This window comes from Salminus brasiliensis, chromosome 5, assembly GCF_030463535.1.
Source record: "Salminus brasiliensis chromosome 5, fSalBra1.hap2, whole genome shotgun sequence".
NCBI lineage: Eukaryota > Metazoa > Chordata > Actinopteri > Characiformes > Bryconidae > Salminus > Salminus brasiliensis.
This window is the reverse complement of record NC_132882.1, coordinates 33,112,798-33,135,983: the sequence shown is the minus strand read 5'-3', so window position 1 is coordinate 33,135,983 and position 23,186 is coordinate 33,112,798.

Sequence of the window (23,186 nt, the reverse complement as noted above, 5' to 3'; positions counted from 1 at the left end):
TATCAGAATATTAGGACCACCTACCTAGTAGTAGCAATAAGCACCCATTTTATCAACTCCATATAGGAGCGATTGGTAGTTCCTTAATTAGACTGCAGTCCATCTGTTTTTGTGCATAGTCTTAACCCCCTTTCACCAGAGTATGGTTAACAGAGTATGCATAGAAACAGATGGACTGCAGTTTATTAATTTAGCCTGGTTCCAAATATCAGCACATCCTGAAGAGAAGGCCCAGTGCTTGTTTCTAAAAAAAAAAACTAGTTTGAATCATTTGTATTTTTCTACATTTTCCACTAAGAAACTCCACACATATATAGAACTATATCCCTACTACATTTGTGAAAGTGTTTACATCATATATAGACAGTATCTTTGAATTCTCTTTTTAAGATGGGTGTCATGCCGAGTGTGAGTCCTCACTGGTAGTAAATGAGGCACATCTGATACGTTTTAGTATCAATAGATAGCCTATTCACTGTTAATTCAAGTAAAGAACAAAAACCTACCATACACAGTCCTTCAAAGACTCGAATTAAGGGCCCCTGACACAGTCTGTTACAAATGAGAACCTGTTCATATTTAACGATCTACACTAAATACCTTCTACATATAACAGCTAATCTCTCCAGTATCCAAATACTCTTGTCTCCTCATGATGCTTGGTGCTTCCAGGAGTGCTAAGCTTCATTTTAAATATGTCTTCTACAACATCTGCTGTCAGATGTGTAGAGAAAGCATCTAGAACAGCATTCAGAAGGTCAGGTCTCTCCTGGGCTGAGATCCCCAAGATGCTGCTTAATTTCCAGTGAGGGCTACAGCAGCTGTGTGAAGGAGGCCGCCAGCTTCCAGCCTGAGTGTGGAGTGCAGACCTTGCCCCGGAGAAGACTGCTGAGCCACTTGCTCACCATGCAGCCTTCCATGGAGATAAGCACAAGTGTTCTGCAGCTCAGCCCTCCAGCCTGCTACATTGGCAGCAATGAGGAACCTCCAGCCGCTACTGATATATATATATATATATTATTTACTTATTTTGTCTCTCTTTTAATATTGATATTTATAAGATCGGTCGGTAAATGGAGGAACTGCAAAGTAAGAATTTCATTGTACAGTGTAACTGTAAACTCTTAAATCTCTTGAATCTGGTAGAGCTCTGTGGACACTCTTAAGAAGAAGAATTCCCATTGTGTTGCTCCACCTTTAACCCATTCATGCAGTGAAATACACACACATATGTTAGTGAGAATAGAGTGTGGTGGGGGTTAGGTACCTTCCTTAAGGGCCTTTCAGTCGTCTCCTGTCAGATCCAGGAGTCAGACAGTCAACATTTCTCTAACCTTCAGGCCACGGCTGCCTCCAAGACTATAACATGTTAGTCTAAGATTGACATTCACTACATTTGTAGGACTTTCTTCCTCATGTTTTACATTTGTAAAAAAAATGTTTCCATCAGTTTTGGGAATTTATAGAAATGATGTAACATTCTTACTATGCCAACTATGTTGGTCTTCTCTGGTCTTCCTCTTCCTCTGATACACAGTGCTGATGGAGACAGTGCTAATAATGATAATAAAGCAATCTCCTCTTCATGTGTTTCTCCATGATGTGGATCTTAAAGGCTGTAGTGGTCCTGTTAGTTTTCCTTAAAAGAAGATAATAGACATCCTCTAAAGTGATCCAGGTCGCCTTTGTGAACTTTGGGGCCCACAGCTTTCTGGAGTCTCTAATCAAGAAGGAATACTGCACTGCTTCTCTGCAGAGAGGACAGCGAGGCTGTGAAGACAAAGAGGGAGAAAGACATTTACAACATGGTTAGACAAATTCTGTAAAATCCTTGGTTGATGAAGGAATACTCCACTTCCATGTTCCACCAGGTCAGCATTTCGAGGTTAACCTAGAACAGCTACATCTAGAAGTGGATTCCTTTGATGTGGTTCAGGGGGACTTCATGAAGCTCAGGTCCCACTGCTGTTTGGAGTTTCTGATCCATTAGGAACTCCACATTGGGTACCTGCATAGACTACAGGCAGAAAGAGAGACAAAGATTAAAAATGTTATTCCCTACATGGTTAGACCAAATCTGACCGATTATAAAAACATTAACAACAGAAAAGGAGAGTTGAGATGAACAAATGAGAAAGATAGAAAGACTTCCTTTTTGTTGATGAAAGGACATGATGTTCCACTCCTGCAAAGGTATTCCCAACATGGTTAAATACATTCTGGAAGCTGTGTTCCCAAATAAAAATAAGATAAAATGGAAAGACATCAAGGGGGTTAGAGGGATGAGAAAGATTAAAATACTTCCTTTTTATTGATGAACAAACACAATGTTCCACTTCCATGCTACAGGTCAGCATTCAGGGGTTCACACAAAACAGCGACTCCATCTGAAAAAAAAAAAGACACACGAACAAAGACAATCACACACATTATAGATAGGCAATATTACTTTAATAATAAAATGAAAAAATACATAAAATGTAATAGAAAAATGTAAGAAGTGTCTGGCAGCTCATAAAATTCTGGGGGTGGTCCTCTTAGTTTGCCGGACATCACAAAAGGTGCCTAGAGGGTCTGGCTGTCATTGGAGTCATTACAACGCCAGCAGTCATCCACATCGATGAAGACCCCCTGAAACATGATGGCCACCATGGTTTTCTGAAAAACACAATAAAGAAATGAAGAAAAGGTGTCTGTGTGTGTCTGAAAATGTGTCTGAACTGTCATTGTACACATTTATAAAAGCTCCACATTACTAGAAACTCTAATCACAAAAAAGCACCAACAAGAATTTACCAGAAGGACATCCTGCACTGATGAGTCCGTTGTTTCGTCGTGCAGGAAGAACTTGACCTCACTGATGAAAGGTTTGACACACTGAATGAACATGGACATGGGTGGACATGGTACTGAACATAAAATTAGGAAACGACAAACTGGTTCAAAAAACCTCCTCATTCAGGTGAGTTTGTAGCTTGATGCAGGCCACTCTGCTGGGAAGGCAGCCGTAAATACAACGAAAGCATGAGGTTTAAAGTAATCAGGTCACAGAACATCTATCTACAATAAAACCATGAGTCTGACCTCCAGTGAGCACACATGATAGAAGTCGTTGATGAGCATCCACCAGTGCTCCGACTCCAGACCGTTGTAGCTGGCGAGAAACGAAGTCTGTGAAAAAGATCAGCTTACAAAGGTACAAAGCGCCGCTACTCGCTCAGTAAATGAAGCGTTAGCTACGTTTGTTCTATGCAATTGAAAGCAGTTGCTAACTGAATGCACCATCGCAAGCGCCGGTCCAGGTCGCAGCATCAACCGACGTCCGCTGCTGGTCCAGGATCTGCCTCCACCTAGAACAGAGAAAATAAGCGGTTACAGCTGAAACAGCAGTTCCACTGGCCGCAGCTGAACCCTGAGGAAAGTTCTGCAGGTGGTGAAAGCTCAGTAAAGCGTCATGCACAGTTAGGTGTCGGTAAACAACCAATCAGTTTTATTCCTATTTATATTTATATATATATATATATATATATATATAGGAATAAAACATGGTCATGAGACAGCAATATTTGAATAGTTGGAGTTATGATACATCACTGATTGTAACTAGATGCTGCATCCAGCCTACTCCCAGTAATCAGACCAGCATCAGACTCTCACAGTCATTAAAACCATGTGGAAAAGACAGCTTTCACAAACACTCTCAATCAGGTTTGCTTTTAAAAGAGCCTATATCTGCTTCCTTTACTATGAACTAGAGAAACTGATGGATATTTCTAAAATGTAGATCTCAGTGTAACTACCTGACAAATACACACCAGATATCAGTTTATAACTTTAATGAGACCCACCTGGTACATCTGCCCCACTTTTGCTGAGTTCACCATCTAAAAGAGGAATGGGAAACCTAGGTCCAGAGTCCAGCACAGTTTAATGATTTCCCTGCTCTAGGAGACCAGCTAAACCTGGTAAATAATGAAGAACTGAATCAGTGAGTGTTTGTGCAGGAAAATCAGCAAACTGGAGGAATCCAGTCCTCCTAGACCAGAGGATCTATTCAGGATTTCACTGATATCTCTTCTCTTACCTGGAATTATGTTCATAGAGCTCCTCTTCTGGGAGTTCTTAGCCATATGCTGAACTGCATGTAACCCCCTCACAACATGCTCAGGCCCCTGTAAATTAGCGACAAATCAGCACAATAATGTAAAACTCATTTTTAGGCAACAGGTCGTGTTTCCCTTGTGGGGTAGACAGCGCTTCAGTGGATTTATTTCATTTATTTTATTTACTTTATTTCACCAGCTATAGAAACCATAGAAGACAGCTGATGTAAAAGAAATATAAAATGAAACTGAAAAACATTTTAAATCATAGAAAAGACTGACTGATTTGTTAAGGTGTTTGTATAAAACATGAGAATTATAGAATTCTCATGAATTCTATATTATTTGCATTCTCAGATTATGCAAAATTGTAAATTGTGAAATTGTAACTGAAAACTGTAGAAATACAAAATTGAATAATATTTAATGTATACATTAGTTTCTTAATGCCTGCAAAGCACCATGAGCTAATAACCGACCCCTCTAACATAACCACTGGCCCCCCAGTTAAAATAGTCTTGAACTGCCACTGCTGTGCATCTCTGTAGTTCACTCACAGATGTTACATTGAATTTCTAGATCATAAGGATTATGTGCCTAATTTGAAAGACACATATTGCCCAATTTCCGTATTTGCCTAATCAAACTGATAAGGCAATATTGGTCTTACAATTATCAATAATATTATTATAAGATTTTAGATCTGACCGAATAGGAGCGGTTATTGTCACTAAGATCACTGCGAATGAGACAGAAATCTGATCTTATATCATCACATATACTCTGAAGTTTTATGAATATGGGTCTAGATTTAGTAAACCTTAAACAACAGTCAAATTGATTTTACTGGATGACAAATGATGTCTCATCGTATTAAATGTTACATTACCTCAAGGAGAGAATTCCGAATTCCTCAGTGGACTTCACTTTACCTACAAGGTACTGAAAGAGATTTGGGAAAAGACACAGAGGCCCTGGACCACCGTGGACTACGGACACGGCGATCATTCTTCCTATTTGGAAGTATTCATCTTCACCTGCAGCTAAATCTGTAAATAGTTCAGTGATTCATATCATTACATCTTTGTCAGCAGTATAATTAAAAATGTTATGATTAATTAGTTTTACCTTGACTGGTGAATGCTAGATATTTTGCAGGGCTTCTGCCTTCAAAGACTCTTCTTGTTCTTATGGAGTCCATTAGCAATGTAAGAAATTCATGTTTAGGCCCTCATGTGTCCATAGCCTTTTCTGTCTGCCCAACATCATCAGAGAATTTTACCAGCATGTCACAGGATGGGTTGTACGTAGATCTCTTAAATTCTCGCATGGCTCCAGCCCACACATTTGCTCTGTTAATGTTGAATCTGCTGCAGGACGTTTTATCTAGAGAGACTGCAAACTGACAAATTTGACAAATATGTTATTGATAAAATAAAAATAAAATAATATTATTTCTCTGTTATAAGTACAAATTTCCACAGATAAAATATACTATAAAAAAAGAAAGTTATAAATTGCCCAGACTGACATGATCTCCTCTATGCCTTCTGCCTCAGCTAACTTACTTCAGCCAGTCACTTCACTGTAATGCTGAAAACAATGAGCAAAACTCTGTGATTTCTAACAGACTTTAGACAGAATTGAAGTAAAACAAGTAAGATATAAATGATTTCAATATTACATAAATATAATCTTACTAACATAAATATAATCTTACTCACATAAATATAATCTTACTCACATAAATATTATAATCTTACTTACATAAATATAATCTTACTAACATAAATATAATCTTACTCACATAAATATAATCTTACTCACATAAATATTATAATCTTACTTACATAAATATAATCTTACTAACATAAATATAATCTTACTCACATAAATATTATAAACTTACTTACATAAATATAATCTTACTTACATAAATATAATCTTACTAACATAAATATAATCTTACTCACATAAATATTATAAACTTACTTACATAAATATTATAATCTTACTTACATAAATATAATCTTACTCACATAAATATTATAATCTTACTTACATAAATATAATCTTACTCACATAAATATAATCTTACTCACATAAATATTATAATCTTACTTACATAAATATAATCTTACTCACATAAATATTACAATCTTACATAAATAGTATAATTTTACTTACATAAATATAATCTTACTCACATAAATATTATAAACTTACTTACATAAATATAATCTTACTCACATAAATATTATAATCTTACTTACATACATATTATAATCTTACTTACATAAATATAATCTTACTCACATAAATATAATCTTACATAACTATAATCTTACTCACATAAATATTATAATCTTAATCACATAAATATTATAATCTTACTTACATAAATATAATCTTACTCACATAAATATTATAATCTTACTTACATACATATTATAATCTTACTTACATAAATATAATCTTACTCACATAAATATAATCTTACATAACTATAATCTTACTCACATAAACATTATAATCTTACTTACATAAATATTATAATCTTACTTACATAAATATAATCTTACTCACATAAATATTATAATCTTACTTACATAAATATAATCTTACTCACATAAATATAATCTTACATAACTATAATCTTACTCACATAAATATAATCTTACTTACATAAATATTATAATCTTACTTACATAAATATAATCTTACTCACATAAATATTATAATCTTACTCACATAAATATAATCTTACTTACATAAATATTATAATCTTACTTACATAAATATAATCTTACTCACATAAATATTATAATCTTACTTACATAAATATTATAATCTTACTTACATAAATATAATCTTCCTCACATAAATATTATAATCTTACTCACATAAATATTATAATCTTACTTACATAAATATAATCTTACTTTAATAAATATAATCTTACTTTAATAAATATAATCTTACATAAATATAATCTTTCATAAATATAATTTTACTCTGAAGATATTTTGTTGAGCAGCTTGTTTTAACCCCAGAGCTGCAGACTGCAACAGCTCCGGTAGAGCTAGATTATCTTAGCTTAGATTAGATTAGTTTAGCTTGGTTCACTACTATTCACTTATTTGTGTAAAACTGCTGCAAACTTTACAAACTACTAAACAAACGAGACTAAAGGGAATGTGATAAACTCTCCACACGTGTTTATTTCCATCTAGATGAAGATAAATCATTCTAATGATTCAGAGAGGAGAGCTCTGCACCTGACTGACTAAACCTAGAGCCCGACTCTCTAAATCAGCTCAGCTCTGCCAGAGTGGCAGCACTGATAATATCACACTTTCACCATTAAAGCCACGTTTTCTGAGCAGAAATGAGAAGTAATAAAACTAATAAAGCGTTTTAACCCGATCTGACCTCCTCTGACTAACAGCACTTCTCTCTGTGTGTGGTTATGGTGCTCCACTCTCTCCGCTGCTCTCCGTGAGCGGGCGGGTGAATGAAGGCCTCTTTCTTTATGTAGAAAAGCCTCGACTCAAACCGCCTGACCAACAACATCAGCTTTTAGCCTGGATTTCAGCTGCTGGAGCAGTTTTCACATTTACAATCAGAGACTGGAGATATGAGGCTTTAATCCAGCTAAATGATTGTTCTGCAGTTTGAATGGGTGAGCTGGTTCCCAGCCCTTCAGTGCTGGTCTACAGGCTGTATGAAGCACTGAGAGCAGGTCTGTGTGTGAGGGAGCTCTGCTCTACAGACCGCCTGAAATAAAGCCCTGAACACTTTGAGAACAACTGACTTAATCTAACATCTCAGTGCTGTGTGGCATTTTCACCCTTTTTATCTAAAAGGCAGCTTAATAAATCCTAAAAAGTTTGAAGTGCCACAACCCTTCTTTATTGATCAGCAGCTGATCAGAGTATTGATCCTCTATCAGATTCAGATTGAGGCAAAACCCTCAGTTCTGTAAGAGAAATGTACAACTGGATTTTAATGCTTTGCAGTGTTTAAACTGGGCTTTTCTAATATATATATTTATATTTCTTCACTGTCTAACTTGCACTTTCATGCTATTTTGGTAGAAAACCTGAAGATTTGCAATTCCGACTGCATGTGAAGGTACGTAAATCATTTGAATGAATTTTCTAATTCCTACAGTTAATGTTGTCTATAGCATTTTAAAAGGGCAAATTGTCCCTAATTAAATCTACTAAATTCACTGCTTACAGATTTGTACTGTTTTCTAGGTCACCTTAAATGAGCTGCTCATGTAAAATCTGTAGCTTTAATAATCTAGAAGACTAGACCTGCTGAGACGCTACAGACTGAAGCATGGACATGGGGGTCCTAGCCTGTCAGGACCATGTTTATACAGTGATGCCCCGTTCTTTCAAGACATGGACCACCCTTACGTCTTGGAAACGTCGGAGTTGAAGTAAAATGACACTCAAAATAGAAATACTTGAGTAAAGATACTGTACTGAAGTCATTGTTTATTTAATGAATTACATTTACTGAGTTACTGTCCACCACTGCATGGATGTAACATTATCTTATACGCTGTTTTATTTATGAATTTGCAGGACGTGAATAAAGATGACCTGAGCGACAGCTACGTTAATCCTGTCCTGAAGATAATGGTGTGCAGACAGAGTGTCCTAAACTTCTAGATCTGAGGAGATTGTTTATTCCCTCTAAAAAGCAGCTTTTCTGAGCTGCTGTCCTGCTGTTCATTGTGTCTGAGGCTTTTGCTGAAATCTGGTGAATACTTGAGTTCCTGTTTGCTAGAAATCTGCCCATAAGAAAAAATGTTCTTTATGTTCACATATTTACTAAATTATTTTTACTTTGTTTGCCATTTGAACATTTTACTATAAATTAAAAAGCCTTATCTTCTGCTGTGCTAAAATGACTTGTTCTTAGACTGCATACTGGGCCAGTCTGGATTCAAGGATCAGTCTTCAAAACCTTTGTAAATATGACTGTAAACAGTGAGCACAGTACAGTTTGTCAGAGACGTGTTTTCAGATTTAGCGATGTATAAAATTAATTCATTTTCCTAAAGTCATTCTTTAAACGTAATGCTCTTTGTTTTTTCAGTTTTTCACACTCTGTGTTTTATTTTCATTTATTTTAAACTTTTTTTTCAGTGAAAAACTATAAACATGCACTTTTATTGTTGACACTTAATGCACTGTTGGTCTCTAATAAAAATAATGTATTACATGCATCCATGTGTTGAGTCAGTAAGACTTGTTCTGTTTACTAAAGAAATCTTTGAGATTCATGTAAATATTTGAATGTTTACATTTCACCAGAATTATATTAGATTATCTATCAAATGATTTCAGTAAAAATACACGACTGGACTGATTTTAGTAATGTTGAATGTGTGTCATGCTGGGTCAGGAGGGTCAGTGAACACAGGGAAACACTTGCAGGGATGCAGGACTTTAATGAAAAACGGGACACAGGGGAACAAAACAGACACGCAGAGCTAAATCAGAGGTTCAGCAATCTAGTGGACAAAACTGGAGAGTAAGGAGCAGAAACACAAACCGGGTAAAGTAGCACACCTGGGACTGGGAGGTAGCTGAGCGCTATACGAGAGAACGGGACCCTAAACTAAACTAACACACTGTGAGGAGTTTGGACGAGGATACAAAAGGAATCGAAACTTCTGAAGGAAAAACTGTGAAGCAGAGCTTCAGAAATAACCACCAAACAAAACGACTTCAGATAAAAACCATAAACAAAAACCAAGAACCTGGAGCTACGAAGCAAGACTTCCAAAACCAGAGAGCTGGAAACGCTGACAGAAACAAACAGGAAGTACCAGAGCAGACAGAGTAAGAGGACAACAGACCACAGACCAAACCTGCAGCGACAGACTGTCCTCCCCCTCTGAGCAGCCCGTAGAGCGCAGTGCTGCAGAGGCTGCAACAGCTGTAATTCAGACACCGGCTGAGTGAAACGCTGCGGCTTAAGCAGCTCCAGTCTCAGCTGCTCAGAGCTGCGCTAACGAGGGAAGCCGCCGCAGAGCGCGTGCGCAGCCGACTTCCGGAATCCCCGCCTCCTTATTTGGGCTTGGGGGCGGAGTCCGGGGATCGCCCTGGGGGAGCGCCAGACAACGCAGGCCTGACAGTGCGACATTATGGAGCTGTAATTAGGAAGCTAATATTGTCTGCAGAAATGAAAGAAACTTCACTAAAAGAAAGAACTGATTGAAGTTCAGTTCACTTATTTAATCTATGTAACATTTAAGTCTTGAAACTGAGTTGAAGTTACTTAAATAAATCTGAAATTAAACCCAGAAAATTGCAAAAAAAAAACTAATGTAAGTAAATTTTCCTCATCATGTTGTTTCAGTGTCCTTCATCTGGATTCCACAGGATCTGTTGTATCAAAGCCTGGTTACTGTCAAGTCAAGTCAAATTTATTTGTATAGCTTTTTACAACTGTTGTTGCCACAAAGCAATTTTACATAATTAGTAATTAGTAAAAGACAAAAAAAATAAATAACATAAGAAGACATGAAAGTATGCCAGCATGCCGTTTTATATTAGGCTGTTTATATTAAACTGTTTGTATTAGACTGTTTGTATTAGGCTGTTTGTATTAGGCTATTTATATTAGGCTGTTTATATTAGGCTGTTTATATTAGGCTGTTTGTATTAAACTGTTTGTATTAGGCTGTTTATATTAGACTGTTTGTATTAGGCTGTTTGTATTAGGCTATTTATATTAGGCTGTTTATATTAGGCTGTTTGTATTAAACTGTTTATATTAGGCTGTTTATATTAGGCTGTTTATATTAGGCTGTTTGTATTAGGCTGTTTGTATTAAACTGTTTATATTAGGCTGTTTATATTAGGCTGTTTGTATTAAACTGTTTATATTAGGCTGTTTATATTAGGCTGTTTGTATTAAACTGTTTATATTAGGCTGTTTATATTAGGCTGATGATGAAACTGATGTCTGCAAAACGAGCTGAAAAAAGGACCTGTTCCTCTACTGCTTCAGAAGTAACAATGAAGATGAAGATGAAGATGATGGGACACCTACTAAAATACAAACCTCTGCCCTGACTTGGTGGTTTTATTGGAATGTACTGCATATGTTGTTTTGAGCAATGCCTTATAAACTCTTTTTAGTTCTTTAAAGGCGTTGTTCCAAAACATTTCTGTTGCACTCTTGGGTTTAAGAGTGAAATTTGAAATTGCTCATTAAAAATTGTAATTACACTCCTGAATTACCATTTTTTTAATTCAGTGTTCATTTGGTTCATGGGCAGCAGATTCCAAAACAGTGTGTAAGTGGATAAAGTAAGTTTTATTTATTTATTTTCAGCATCATTGCAATTAAGAATTAAGAATATTTTAGCATTAAATGAATATTGATTTATGTTCTAACCACTTCCTTATAAATATATTACAGCAATAAAAAAAGAGTGTAAGAGTGTAAAGGTCTGAAAACTACACATTCCAAGATTTTCAGTAATGGTCTGCCGCGCTTAATGGTGAGATCTTTGCCAACAACCACTTCAGGACCTTTGGTCAGGACTGATGCTACAAAACTTTGATGATACAAAAAACTTTAATGTACCAACATCAAAACTAATAAAATAATTACTATATTTCTTAAATTAAATCAAAATACAACTAAATAATGCAATAATCTGTTATAGTAAAATGTTTGAGCATCTTATATAGTAAGTTTTGCTGCTAACACAATTACTACATTAAGCCGTAATATTAGTCTTAGTACTAAGAATGTGTTATTATGTATTTTCAATGAGAATCAACCAGCTTTGGTCTAATAATTTTATTTATTATTTTGTAAAATTACTTGAAACAATTCATCTTAATGTAATATTCAGTTGGTTTTGTTACGGGACGGTCAGGGAGCGGACCCAAGTGCAGAGAGGAAAGCCTGTAAGGACAGGCCTTAATGTGTGATATAAGGTTAATGTATGTGTGGTTGATGTGACTGTGGGTGCTTTTGTGTACTTGTGGGAGAACAGTTGCTCCCAGCTGGGTTTGAACCAGCATCCCTGACAACAGAGGTCCAACACCTTACCACTGCACCACCAGCAAGCACAGGTAAGTGGTGGAGTTGCACCCCTTAAAACAATGAGAAAAAAAAAAAAAGGGGGGGGGACCCAACTAAGCAGAGGACAAGGCGGCGTAGTTCAGACTTAGGATATTTAGCACTAAAACAACTGAAGAAAAACAAATGCAGGGAAGGACGTGAAGCAGCTCTTAAAACAAAGGAACTGAGGTTCAGTGATTCACGTAAACTCTTTAGCTGTGCTCTCTTCAGCTTCTCTCTTTCAACCCTGTTCTCTTGGTTTGCAACTTTTCTTCTTTCAAGACTTTTCTTTTTCTGTTTCCTTTTCAGCTTGTTTTCTTTCATCTTTTCAAACATCTCTCTTTCTTTCACTTCTGTGTAGCGTACCAGTCACCCCTCAACAAAGGTGGAACAGAGAAGCTCCATGTCACATCTTTAAATACTGTGACCACCAGGTGTGTCTGGTTTGCACTGATTACCTCTAGGATCTCTGGGGATTGGAGTTCCCTTGGGTAACCGTGCCTCGCCGCTGTCGCCCTCTGCTGGTAGGTGGCGGCAGACACTGACCCCTTACAGGTTTAGTATTTTCCCAAATGTTTTAATGTGGGTTTTTCCTACATTGCAGCCAAATTTGTAAATGATGATTTGTAAAAGACTGCTGGATATAATATTTAAAGCTGCAACATGGATTCAGAATGACTTTTGAAATGTACTTTGTTGGTCTTTTTGTGTAATATTTGTTCACTGTTTTTAATAATAAGAACGTCTAACTGCAGGACTGTGTATTGAAAAGAACCTGGTGATACAATATGCATGACAACACAGGGTTTATGATTCAGCATCTTGCAATATTGCCTTACTGCAAGCAAAGTGATGTTATATTAATATTATTAAATTATATTATGATTTTATCAATCATTTATAAATAGCTCTGACCAGAGGAGGATGGGTCCCCCTTGAGTCTTGGTTCCTCCCAAGGTTTCTTCCTCCAGCTCTGAGGGAGTTTTTCCTGGCCACTGTCACTGTTGGCTTTGCTCACTGGGGGTCTTGGATCCTTCAGGTCTTCTTACGTTATTTCTTTTTCTGTCTTTTACTAATGACTAATTATGTAAAGCTGCTTTGTGACAACAGTTGTAAAAAGCGCTGTACAAATAAATGTCTTGATATTGACTTGATGTATTGCAATAGGATAAAACCACCACATGCATAAAATCTAAGCTAAATAAAACTCTGTGCAATCAGAGCTCTGGGTTCTGAAGAAAAGTACAAGAGTACAAATAAAAAAGTACAAATAGTGAATGAGAAGCTGTAAATACTCAATATTTCTATTTTGTAAATGTGGTCTTTGTAACTGTGAGGGATGTTTTTCACTCACCTTTACTCCTGTGTAATGTGACAGGACAATAAACATGATCTGGATCTGATAAAGGTTTAGACACAACCCTAAATGAACCGCTGTCTGCCAGGAGTCTTAGCATGCAGACTGTTCATTAAAAATCAATGCTGTGTTTTGAGAGAAAACATTACGATATGATATGTCAATATCATTTTACACCCTTATTAAATAGTGTAATAAACTAAAATAATGCTGCTATAAAGTGTGTGCTCTCATGATGCCAGTCTAAACAGGACAATCAGTACAAACAGGACATAACTTTAATATGGAAATTAATTTACAGCAGAACATTTAGAACGATTTTAAACATGAATGAAACAATTCTGAAAGACACACTGTTAGTGAGTGGAGGGTGAAGGCGGACGTAAACGCAGGCGTTTATCAAAACAAGGAAATCAAGACCCAAACAAAGACACAAACTAGGAAATGAAGCAAACAGTGAAAGTAAGAAAGATAACAAGCAGAAACAGAACAAAACAAGACAGGAAGGTGGAAACAAAGGGGGACTTGTACAGAGAGACAACCAGGAACAGCTGGGATTAACAAGGGGGCGTGGCTTGTGCTCATGTGCTTTGGAGAATATGGCAACACAAAACAGGGGCAGGCATGACATCCCAAATGTTCACAAGCCTTCAGATTTACACATCACCCTCTACACATCAGCCACAGGACTGTGCTTCTACAGGACAGGTTTTAAAGACGTCGTTGACATAAGCAGTGAAACCTGGACGTTCAGGTGAAGGTGCACTAAAGATGCTCTCAGTGGAAAATGTTCAGCATAGGTCTGATGTCTGAGGTCTGGCCTGTAAAAGTATTTCATCTACAGCTAAACTTATTGGGTGCCTGAGCAAGAGATTTCCACTTTTCCCAGTTCATTTGGAAGTGTGGATTTGTACAGCTTTACATTGTAGAATATTGTTCTCCTAAATACTTCATTCTCAAGTGTTAAACTAGAACCTCGCTTTTCAGACTAAGCAAGAAAACTAATGTCCAAAACAGGAAACCAAACAATGTGACAAACTAGACACAAAAACAACAAACCTGGGACTGGGAGGAGCTGGGAGCGACGGGATGAGCAGGATACAACAGTGAGGTGAACTAAAGAGGGGGACAGACGAAAGCCACAAGCCTGGTTTGGGATACAGGGGAACCTAGAACTGAGAACCAGAGCCGAACTCTGTGAAAACAAAAGGGGAGCTGGAGAGCCGCTGCCTGAGTAGACAACAAGACAAGCCCAACCTGAGTACACCATGGCTGAGACAACACAACACAACACAACACAACACAACAACAACACAACACAACACAACACAACACACCAACACAACAACACAACACAACAACAACACAACACAACAACAACACAACACAACACAACACAACAACACAACACAACACAACAACACAACACAACACAAAAACACAACACACCACAAAAAACACAACACAACACAACAACTCAAAAACACAACACAACACAACAAAACAACGCCACAACACAACAGCACAGCACAACAATACAACATAATACCACAGCACAACACAACACCACACCACAACACCACACAACCACGTTCTGCATGTAAAGGTGCACATATTTGTCACTGTACACTGTACAGCGAAATGTGTCCTCCGCATTTAACCCATCTGGTAGTGAACACACACTCACACACACACATGTGTTAGGGGCAGTGAGTACACACACACACCCAGAGCGGTGGGCAGCCAACTCCAGCGCCCGGGGAGCAAAGAGGGTAAAGGGCCTTGCTCAAGGGCCCAACAGTGGCAGCTTGCCGAGCCCGGGAATCGAACCCACAACCCTGTTATTGATATCCCAGCGCTCTAACCGCTGAGTCTGGATTGCTCTGAGGATTTGTTGAGACGGATCATCTCTGGAGAAAAATCTCCTTCTTTTAAGAGTTTGATCTGGTTTTAAACTGGTTACAGGATTTTACACCTTAAGCTCTTTTACATGCTTTTCCTTTCCCAGCTTCACCTGATGAGCTCAAAAGCTGCTAAACTTCTGGACAGGGAGGGAGGTTCTACCTAGAGAGCTCGCCCATGCCCATTACCAAGATCTCCAATCTTTCAGAAATGATTTGCTGTCCTGCACTGATTCACATCACACAGCGTTTGAGCTCGTTTAGATTCATTGTGGTGATGAAGCCCCAAGTTCAAGATTCCTTCAAGATCTGTTTCATCTAGTGTTGTATGACTGAACCTGTTAGTGCTGCCATCTGGTGACCAGTCTGTGTCTCTCTCTCTCTCTCTCTCTCTCTGTCTCTCTCTCTCTCTCTCTCTCTCTCTCTCTCTCTCACTCTCTGTGTCTCTCTCTCTCTCTCTCTGCATTGTAAGAGCCTCATGTTTGTAAAAGTGCTGGTGATGTTGGTCCAGTCGGCTGTGGTGTTCAGTGTTGTACACTTATCCACTCTGTCTCTAAATTTAGCGACTTTTTTAAAGCGACTAGCGACAAATCAAGCGACTTTTTCTGCTGTTATTTGACCCTTTTGGAGATGAACACACATGTTCTTCAGTTACTGTCCTCAGCAGCAGGTGCTGCCGTGAGCCCCGTCCCACAACCCTCCCAGCGCTCAGTCTCTCAGTCCGAGCAGACCCACACCGCTCCACGTCCACACTGCAGATGAACTGCGCATGCCCAGAGCCGCCGCTGACCCCGCCCCCTATTTACAGAGCGGGATGTAAATATAAAGGCGTCTTCAGAGAGACACGAAATAAATAAATAAATAAATAAATAAATAAATAAATAAAAAAGAAACGAAGTGTCTCTGCCAAACTGTCTGTTTTAGGGTCACTTTGTGGGTCTGAAGGCCGGATAAAGGAGGAGGGTTGAGAGTAGAGTAGCAGTTCCTCCCCACAGAACAGTCTTCTGATTAAATTTGATATGCTAACATTTAACAACACAGAACAACATTGATTTATATCATTCATGTAGAAATGATTTATGTAATGTAGGTTATTTTACTAGATATATATAAATATATATACTATATATTTTTCTATTTCAAATGCAAAAAAAGGAATCAACTTAAGAAGTGAATTTATTCAGAGTTCATTTGTACACAATTATGCAAATTAGGAGATGACGTCATTTAGCGACGTCTAGCGACCTTTAGGACAGTCAACAGCTGCTTTCCTTACTGAGGAGCAGCAGCAGCACTGGCGGTCAATGGCGTCCCGTTGAGGCAGCTTGGGACTCTGTGGATTTCCTGCTGCTCTGACAGTCTTTTAGCTTCAGTCTTTTAGCTGGTAGTTGTGTTATTTTCCTGTAAATATGGTGGTGGTCAGTAGTCTAGCTCTGGTCACATCAGTGTAGGGGTGAGGGCCCTTTATTTGTTTATTATTCTTTTTCTTTTCTCCTGTGTTAAATGAGGGAGGAGGTAAGACCACTGTATTTTATGTTTCTTTTTCTAGGTTATTTAGTAAGATGGGATGTGAGGTTTTGTTTATTTTGGTCTTTTCTCACCCTGAAGGTTTATGATGTTGACCGTTGTTTGTTTGTCATGTTGAAATTAATAAAAGATTTCACTTGAGCATCAGATCTGTTGTGCTGGTTCGTTTATTTATCTCCCCAAAGCTCTAGACCTCAACTTTACTATATTATAAACGGTGTGATGAACGGGGTCAGAAGTTCACTTTTAATGTTGTAAATAAATTAGCCCAGGTTTCAGAAAGCAGTTATAGCTAATCTACGGCTGTCAGTGGGCTTTAAGTTATGTGTTGAGGCGATAAACTAAAGCAGTAATAAATGCTGTTTAATGTAGAATGAGTTTTCTCTCTTACCAGCCTCAATGTTCCACAGCCTCCTACCCTGCTACCTTTGGTGCAATTCTGTCTTAAATTGTAGAAGCATCACAGTAGGTCCTTTTTTTTAAAGAAGACTTCAGGAGGAAAAAGATACAAGTGTGTGAAACGTTCAGAAACTGGTTGTAAAGGGACGACAATTATCATTCACAAGCCCTGAAACATGCCAGCAGTCACTGTCCATCAGTTTGCTGGTAAGGTTGAAATGTGCAGTGCTGGGAGTCCAGAAGCAGGACCGGGATCTTAATTTTAGGCCAACTCCATTTACACTGCTGTTCCCACAGCTCAGAATGTCTGCTTTTGTAGACGTCCATCAATTTAACCTGGAAAGCACAATCCTGGTCACGTCTTTCCCACTGTAGTACATAACAGAAACACACCAAAGATATCATGGCCAAAGCTCTCTGCTGAGGACGTTAGTCGTATAGCTAATCTAAGCAGCTCAATGCTCTCTGGATCCAGTGGAGGAAGCAGGACGACGCCTTGGTTTGGTTCTTGTAGAGTCAATCCGGAATCTTCCCCGTCAATGGCCTCAATATGAGTCCCCTAAATACACACAGCCAGATAATTTACCTCAATTTGATTTAAATAGAGCTTTTACAACAAATGTAGTCACAAACAGCTTTACAGAGATTTACATTTAAGGCATTTAGCAGACGCTCTTATCCAGAGCCTCTTACAAAGGATATGTGTCAGAGCCTCTTTTGAGCAAGCCAGTGGCAACAGTGGCAAGGAAAAACTCCCTCGAGTCGAGAGGAAGAAATCTTAAGAGGAACCCATCCTCCTCAGGTCGACACCAGATCATAATAAAAATCAAAACAGGAATAAAAACAATAAAACAAAACTGGATTAAGAAAAAGAGAAAAAGGTAAATGTGGCATGAAGCCAAACAAAATGAGAATGTGAGTGAGAGTGATAAAGTCCATGCAGGTAAACAGTCAGAAGCAGAGTCATGCAGGGAGGTGAGGATGAATCAATGCGAGGCCCCAGAGCAGGACAGCGGGCAGGAAGGTAGTGGAGAGCCAGGTCAGGTCAGGCGGTACCAGGATGGAACAGTTGGAGCCGGGCATCTCAGTACATGTGAAAGAGAAAACAGAAAGGAGGGAAAAACACAAGAGGGTCAGGAGAAGCACAGGAAAATGTTACAGGAGGGGGGTGGGGGGTAATATAGCGTGATAGGATCAATAAATGGACGTATCAGCAGCAGCTGACAGCAGGGGGCAGCTCAGCACATAGAGGAGAGAAAAGAAAGGAGAAGATGATGATGCGTTTAGGAGATGTCAGATCAGACTGATGTCCGGCCTGTAAAGGAAGTAGATTAGAGAGACTGCAGAACTGATCAGGAACCTGTGAACAGAGAGCAGAACAGTCCAAACCTGTTAGTGTTCATACAAGCTACATCAGCAAGGAGAACAGTACAGTGCACTGATGGATTCTCTAAAAGCTTGAGCTTAAAGGTAAGTTTTTACTCTGGATTTAAACACAGAGAGTGTGTCTGAGTCCCGAACAGCAACAGGAAGTCTACTCCAGAGTTGAGGAGCCTGATAAGAGAAAGCTCTTCCTCCAGTGTTGATTCTCCTGAAGCGAGGAACTGACAGAAGGCCAGCGCCCTGCGAACGAAGTGAACGTGACTGGTTGTAGGTTTAAGAAGTTCCCCAAGAACCATTTAGTGACTTAAGTCAGAAGGAGTATTTTATAATCAGTGCAGAATATAACTGGTAACCAGTGCAGGGACGAGAGAATGGGACTAATATGGTCAAGTTTCCGAGCCCTAGTGAGCTCTCTAGCAGCTGCATTCTGAACTAGTTGGAGCTTTTTAATGATTTACATGAACTTCCAACCAGAAGAGCATTACAATCATCCAATCTAGAAGTTATGAATGCAGGCACCTGCTTCTCTGCGTCATGTAAGGAGAGTACATTACGCAGTTTAGCAATATTACGTAGGTGGAAGAAGGCAGTTTTAACTATGTAACAGATGTGTGCATCAAACGAGAGGACAGAGTCAGAAACAGCTCCTAGGTTTTTTACAGAGCTGCTGGGTTTGACTGAGAATCCATCTAAATCTACAGCAATATTTGCATTTTTGGATCAATAAGTAAGACCTCTCAATGTCTTTCAGACAGTCTGTTATTTTATTAAGGCAGATAAGTATAGCTGGGTGTCATCAGCATAGCAATGAAGGTCAAGTCAATGCCATGTTTACGGATTATTTAGCCCAGCGGCAGCTTATAAAGAGTAAATACGAGTTATCTGTTCTAGAGTAAGCGTATGGTCATCATACCAAGACACTGACCTTTTCTTAATTGGAGCAATGGTCAAGATCAGAGCGGAGTACAGACAGCAGATCATCTGTTTCATGCTCAGGGTCTATAGGAGGAGATGGGCAGGAGATGGTTAAATCTGGAGGGTTATTAATAAATACACTGGCTGTAGAGGTTGTTATGGTACGCTTGCTCATAAAGCGAGGCTGCAGGGGGATCTCCTGGTTTAAGACTACATGATTAGGTAGTGGTCAGAGATGGAGTCAGGCTGAGAAATGCTGTTTCTATACCCAGGGTCAGAACTAGGTGTGTATGGTTGCATCTATGAGTTGGACCTAAAACATTTTGAATGAATCCCAAGACATCTAAGATTGATTAAACCCAGTTCTAATGGGTCCTAAATCTTCTCGAAGTGAATATTGAAATCTCCAACATTTAAAGCCTTATCAGTAGAGAAAGCTACCTCTGATAAGAAGTCAGTAAATTCACTCAGAAAGTCTGTAGAAGCTCCAGGAGGACGATGGACTGGAATAAGCAGTAAATAGAGCTGCTTTGTAGAAGCTGGGGAAGAGTCTGCCACTTTCAGACTAAACACTTCAGACGATTTCGCTTCATAACCTGAGATTTGGGTTTATGTCCAGAACTGGATCAGAGACTGAGGCTACGCTGCTGCTATGAGCAGACCTGCGAGGAGAACTGCAGGAGTTCAAGCCTGGGGGAGTCGATTCATTCAAAGCAATGATTCATTAGGTTTAACCCCCGTTTCACAAAGACACAGTGAACTGAGGAGGTTTTCAGTAATGATTTCATTGACTGACTGCTTTAGGGTCTAGAGATCGGACACTACGACTGCGGACTACACGAGGGACAGACACAGTCTCAGCACTGCAGGGTTTATCTGATCAGCTATATGATGGTGATACTGGTACATTACTATTTCCACACCATGCAGTAAATAACAGAATTATGGTTTAAATGGAGTAAAAACTCTCACCTGCCCAGTCTCTCATCCACCTACCCGAGTGGTATGACTGGGTAGAGCCAGTCGGTCGTATCGTACCACCTTCGTGATGTTCCCGGAGAGAACGACAGACCCCAGGCGGCTCGGGTGAAGCCCACCCCAGTTGTCTACGAAGCCAGCAGTGGAGCGAAGAGTCGCTGAACGGCTCCCAGAGACAGAAACGCAAACGAGCCTCCGTGAGACAGAGAGCTGTACAGCAGCACAGGGAGCAGAGAGCTCCAGGATCACAGCAGCTGTCTCAGAGGAAGGAGACAGAGCTGAGAGGAGAGACTATAAAGGAGGGCCGGTCGCTCGACGCTCTGTGTCGAATCACGACTCGAGCTTCTAAAGAAGAACCGAATCCAAACAGCGGTTCAGAGTCTCGCTCAAAATACCGGAGATCACGTGATCGCCCGAAGCGCGGCTTCGTTACGTCACTGAACGCAGTCACGTGTCAAGGCGCGTCAGTTTCCCGCTGCAGACCCGAGCGCAACGAGCTGAACATCAACTGAAACCTGAACCCAAATGAAATAGAAATGTAGAAAATGTGAGAATCTGCTGGACTTTCATTTAAAAAGACACAACATGAAGCAGTTTCTCTCTGAAGGTCAGGTGTTGTTTCCAAACCGACTAAAGAGAATAAAAGTGCTTGACAAACCTCCTCCGTATTCGAGGCTTTTTAACTGGAGACGATGTGAAATGAGCTCTAATAAAACACTGAAGTGTTTCTGTTTATTTCTGTGTTCAGCAGATGTTCAGCAGATGTTCAGTCTACATGCACATTAAACAGGGGGATTTTTCACATGATCAAATATTAATAAACGGGACTATTTTATTTACGAGGAGAACAAAGCAGTTACACACTCAGATCAAATACATGCAGTTAAATGTAGATAAAATTACATTCAATGAACAGGAGAAACACAGGCAGACATCACTGTATGGAGCTCCTGTTTCAGTCTGGACGAAGCTGATGAACACAAGTGAATCAGGCAATGGAGGTGTAGTGTTTTATTAGAACAGCAGGTGGCGCAGTAGAGCTGAGGAGCTGAGAAGCACTTTGACCTCAAATGTGTTAAAAAGCCTCGGGCTGCGTCCAGAAACCCCCAAACCTCCTCCTCTCCTCTGTGACCCGGAAACTGGGTTTGTGGCTCCATCATGCCGCTTGTCCAAAAACCGGAGGAGACGAAAGAAGTGGCTTCCAGCGGAGGAGACCTGAGAGGATCCCACCCAGGAAGAGTGTTAAAGATTTAGGAGTGAGATCACTGAGTGCACTCCCAGAGACCACGGGAAATAGAGAAACACCACACAAGTCCTAAACGCACAGATTAACTAATATTACTGATCTGATCCAATGAGCAGTAAAGCAGTCATAGAAATGTAGAGTTTAGAGAAACTGACCCGCTCCCCTGCTTCTTTACACCTGGCTTATTTACTGGAACTGAGCTGAAATGATCTTTATTCAGTTAACAACCGCAAGCACTGTCTGTTCAGTTCAGCTTTATTAATCACCCTATATATTTCTAATTGTATTTTTATATATATATATATAGTTTCTGGACGCAGCCTGTGGGTCAGTTCTGAGAGCAGCAGGTCTAAACTTAAACCTGCACTAATCAGTTTTCTCCTCTGAGCTCAGACTCAGTGCTTCACATCAAGATACAGAGAGAAGTTAAAAACACAGAAAGGTCCAGAACACATCAGTAATGCAGGTCAGCTGGTCACTCAGGCTCTTTTCCTGAATATGATATGAATAATAGTAACTTTACAGTTGTTTGGAAAAGATGAAACATTAAGGAGGTGTTTTCTAAAGTCTAAAGTAAGTGTAGAAATGAAGAGCACCGCTCAGCAGTAATGTGTGTATTACCGAGAAGCTGATTCATTCATTAGTTGTGTGCTTTTCTGTGGACGAGTTGTGATGAAAAAGAGGAAACAATTTTCTCCAGTTTGAATCTCAGCCCCTTCTCTTCCTACAACGAAACACACACACACACACACACACACACACACACACACATTATATTAAACACTTTATACACTTTCAACTCCAACTATGAGGGTTTATTTAGGCTGTATTCTACACACTGCACACTTTTCTACAAAACAACAACGGCTAACTGTACAGTTTAACAATTCAGCTGAAGGTGGCGCTATTGCAGATGTCCCCCAATAGCAGGCTTTGTGTGTACTTTTTGAACAGGATGCTGCAGAAGTATTGGAGCAGAAATGAAAATATTGCTGCACTGATATTAAAGTAACACGAGAATTTGAGCAGTGTGAGTATAGAGTCTTCTCACAGACTGCGTTTTTAAAATGAAGGTCACATTGACGGTCAATCAGAGGAAATATCTCACATACTTTAAAAATGAATCTCAGTCTAGATAATCTGGGGAGAGGAAGCCTCTGTCTCCTGGTTAAAATTGTATGTTAAGAAGTTTAGTCAGTTGGGGCTTCTTAAGGGTCTGTTAAAGAAAAAGGGTTTTAATGAGAGGAGCCAAGACACAACACACAGCACAA